This window comes from Calonectris borealis, chromosome 1, assembly GCF_964195595.1.
Source record: "Calonectris borealis chromosome 1, bCalBor7.hap1.2, whole genome shotgun sequence".
NCBI classification, from domain to species: Eukaryota; Metazoa; Chordata; class Aves; order Procellariiformes; family Procellariidae; genus Calonectris; species Calonectris borealis.
The window spans coordinates 15,820,756-15,825,476 of record NC_134312.1 but is presented as its reverse complement, the minus strand read 5'-3'; positions in this window follow the sequence as shown (position 1 = coordinate 15,825,476).

Sequence of the window (4,721 nt, the reverse complement as noted above, 5' to 3'; positions counted from 1 at the left end):
ATTGCCTTTATCTTTCAGCTGTAATAAAAATATGGCAAGGAATTGCTGTCATGATCTTAAATGGGAGTTTTGGAGGTTAGAAAAATGTAAGATGGTATCTTTTGTGTCCTCTGCACAGTCAAACATCAGTTTTTATGTTGTTTCATGGAGAACTGCGATAAAGAATAACAGACACATTAAATGCTCAGCAACAACTCTATATACTGACATATGTTGGAACTGGATGTAAATGTTCTGTTGTCATTGACAGACTGGGTTCATTGCAATTTAGGAAATAGTATCTAATAGTTTGGGTTGATTTTTATTTTCTATATTGCCAGCAGAGAAAAAAATTAAATGCAGAAGCTTTGTGGGTCTTGTACCAACAAAGCCAGAGCCTGCTTGCCTAATCCCAGCAATAGCTGCCTTCAGTTTTGTAATTGCTTCCTTATGTAAAGAAAATTGAAAAAAACCATTGTGGGATACATTGTGCTTCCTGATGAAATGGTAGGTAGCTTTCACCTTTCTAGCAGAATTTATATGTTGGAATTTTCTAATTGGGTTGTAAGCACTTTATGATGCATTCAGTGCAGGATTCAAAATAAATTGACAGAATCCCTTTATTTTACAGCTCAGCTCTGAAAACTGATCATGTAAATATGCCATCAGTTGTGTTAACATCATTGCAGTTGCTTTGTCCATATGCATGATCATATGGTAACTTTGGTATCAAAAATAAGTTGTTCTTCTTGCTATAACTTGCCAACAAGCAGAGGAGGAGTGAGCTGGATTTTAGTTTGGCTTTTGCATCATCTTCTAGGTATGGTGGCTGCTTGTGTAATGGATATAACTGATAGCAAGCGTTGCCTGCAGATCTGTCCTCCATTCACAGCTTTATTTCATGGGAAAGGCAGCCCATCTCTTTTTATGCCGGTTCTGGGTCATTGCTGGGCTCTTGCTGCATCCCTCTGAAAGGATGCCAGTGGGCAGTTAAATCCTCTGCAGGATGTCTCCCACGTGAGCTTGGGTTCCAACGGAGAGGCGTCCAGGGGAATCTTTTAAGATCTGCTGGGCATGAAAGTAGCCTTGCGGCCTGATCCCAAATGATATCTGTGAACTTCTGTAGGCAGAGCAGAGTCAGGAAAGCTCAAACAAGGAAAAGAGAAGTCTTGCCTATCTCTAGTCCATTCTCCTCCAAGAAATACCCACTCTTTCCTTTTCTCCTGCTAGGTTAGTGCTCCTGGTGATCAAGATTCTGCACAAAATCCCTCACTTCAAACTTCTAAAGCTTTCAAAACAGGAAACAGCAGGTGTTCAGAAGCCTTCTGAGATACATCTGCTGAAGGCTTTGTCTCCCATTTTACTGATTTAGGCTCTTATACTTCAGAATAGGTATTTAAAGCACAGGGTGGGAGTGCAAGCTGTTTCCTCCATACCGCATACGTACACACATCAGCTGAGATGTAAAACTCACGTAATAGCTCTTACTGGCTTGAATACCTATTTTCGTCTGTTCATATGTGTATGAGTTTGTCAGAGAGATATGTACTCCTCGTGGTAGCAGTGTGTGTAAGCAGATTTTTAAGACCACTGGTTATTCATAAGGGGTGGAGAAACTCAAGAGTTTTTGTGGCTGCTGTCAGAGGTCTCAGTATTAGGTGGTGATGCAATATTGCATCATCTTGTGGTGTTGGGATTTGACAGAGGAAACAAAAGAGGTCAGAAATAGAAATGTAAAGAAAAAGAAGTTCACACTTCCTACAAGGCCTCTAGTCTAATAGCATTATATTAAGTACTCCTATATATGAGATATGGATAGGATTTCCTCAGTGTCTGAAAGTTTCTGACACCGAAAATAATTAATCTAATTTGCTGCCCAGAAACTACATTACATAGACAAGCTCTCTGGACTGTGTTGCTGTGTTATCTTCCTGCCCTGATATTTATTACTCTTAATCTTTGAAAATTTGCTCAGCTGTATGCTTATTTGTTGGTGCATCCTCCTGCCTGTGAGGAGGGAAATATACTCACATTGCATAGGAGTTATGTAAGGGTAGGCTTTTATCAGAGGATTTCTGTATTTTTGTTGTTGTAAATGAGTAATGTAAAATGCTTTCACTTTATACCACCTCATTGCCTCTGTCTGTATATTGAAGTAACATATCCTTTACACACAAAAGTGTTTCTTACCAGAGCTCCAGGCACCCTATGGTCTAATTGGTCTGCTGTCATAATACTTGTAGTACTAAAAAGACATTCAAGTAGGAATATATTTGCTCCACAGAGTTTAGTTGAATACAAAATCACTTACAAAGAAAGCTCTTTCCCAGCCTGATCTTTTCTGGAAGCATACCCTCAACCTTCTCCAACAGCTTTAACAGGTGCCTTAGCAGAGTGCTCAGAAGATCACCACATTTGGGTTTTTTTGGACTGAATAAGAGGATTTCGTTCCAAAGTGCTGAATTCCTTGTACGGAGAGCCTGCGGGCAGGTCTCTTTCTTTCAGGAGGAGGCTGGGGATCCCGTCTGGGTGCTGGGCATCCCGTTGGGGAGCGGGGGTCGCATCTGTGACAGCACTTTATTTGCAGGAGACAGTACCTTATCATAGTGGTAGCTTTGCTAAATAAACACCTATCCGCACAGCTTCTGCCTTTACAGTCAAATCAAAGCCCTGACAGCCAGCACAACCATAATGAGTAAAAAGCCAGATTCAGACCTGAAACTTTGTATACGTGCTTTCAAGAAATGAAAAGGTAAGAAAAGCTGGGAACCGGTAGGATGGGAAGTGTCAACCTTTACACGCAAAATGAGGGCAGCATTATGCTGTGGATATTAGTGCTTCATCACGTGGCAGTCTGGTCTGCATAGGTGGTCCTCCATTGTCTATGTCTGCTAGGGATGGTTAAAGACAAACATGGGAGCATCACCAAATAAAACAGCGGGTATTGCCAGACATCCCGTGTATATTAGGATTCCTTGAGTTACCATCACAAACATTACATTACCAATAAAATGCATGTCCCCATGCTTTCCTGCCTGCAGTGGAAAGCCAGGGCTCTCCAGCAAACTTGTGTGAAGCCTCTTTAGTCTTTTCCATTTTGCAGCACAAAGCCTGAGCTGTTCAGCAGGGAGGACATGGTACCTGAGCCCAGTTTGGGTGGGACTATCTTGGTCCCTCATGGAAGGCAGTAACTGCTGCAAAGTGCTGGTCAGAGCCTGCTCTTCACACGCTCCCTGTGCTCACGACAATAAGCTGTGCCTTATTCTCTCTTGATGTGCAGTTCTGCACCCCAAAGCCCAAAGGGAACTTGGCAATGTCTGTCTCTGCACCATGACTTGGCCCGAGTCACGCCACCTCAGGTATCAGCTAGATAGGTGTGATAGAAACTTTTTATGTATGTCTCTTACTTTTGCAGTTAAAATGTGACAGATGGCCAGATCATGCTTTCCAGAGCATGTAGGACACAGTGATCCCAAGTACGTTGGTCAGACTGATGTACCTGCAGGCTTTGTTAGGCCAGCTTGCCTGCATGCAGCTATGCGGCTGAAAACAGGCAGGGCATGGAGTTGGATCTCTTTATAGTTGTTTGTCTGGTTGTCTATCAGCTACTGAACAGACATAGCCCACAATATTCATCTCTTGAAAAACATCCAGAGTCTCTTTGATGCATTTCAGAAGCTACGGGAAGTCTTCCTAAATTCACATAATGAGGCAGACATGCAGGAGCCTTGTGTTTCATCCCAGCAGGGAGCAATTGTTCTTCCCTGGGAAGCTGATGTTCTTTCCCAGTATTTTTCCCAGGGGCCTCCAATAACAAAATGCTTTGGCTGAGATGGTGTCATTTTCCTCCTTGAAGAGGGTGACCTAGTACTGGATAGACCAGATGCTGCAGTCTTTCCAAAGTACAACAATACCCCAAAGTGTCTGGTAGGTTGACAAGAATAATGATATAGAGACGCGGAACACATGGGGGGATACTAGAAGGGTATTCCTTCTCTGGTCTCAGATGATCTAAAATACTCCAGATTCTCCTTGGACTCTTCCTGGATTCCATTAAAGAGAAGAAAATAGATGTGTGGAAGGTGAATCCCTGCTATTCCAGAGGAAGAGGACAGGAGGACACTTTCTTCTAGGGAAGGCCATTTCATCAGGAATGCCCTCCCTCCATGGAGGAATGATTATATTAGGGATGTGTAACAAACCCAAATGAATGAGTGACTTTGGAGGCAGTTTTTAGAAACTCTCAAGATGAGGCGATTCCCCTGATGCATCACAGAAGGCTTCATAGCAGAGCTTGCTTTAGGCGCACAGGTTGCTGCTACTGGGAGAGCAGGCACTGCAGGGCTTCCCCAGAGGAGTGGCTACAGATCTGGTGGGAAGTGAGTCCTTAAGAATGAGGATGGTGAGTACTGGGATCAGTGCCGCAGAGCTGGCCCTCAGGAAGGGCGACCTGCCGGCACAAGGCTGCATGGTCCCTTGGGCGTCAGCACCTGCACAGAGGATGGGGCTTCTCAGACTTTCATCCCACCAAAAAGTGAACCTCAGAAGAGTGTAATGACTCCTGTATCTTGACAGGCTGAGCACTGGAGGTGGCAACCACACTTTGGTTCATCTTTTTCCTTATTTTTGCCTCTGTTTCAAGTAATTGGCATCACAATAGTTGTAGATGAAAGGGACCTTTGGAAAGGTGTTGCTGGGAGTTTAGGAGTTGAGGGTTTGCATCCAGCAGGGTGCTAAGAAGG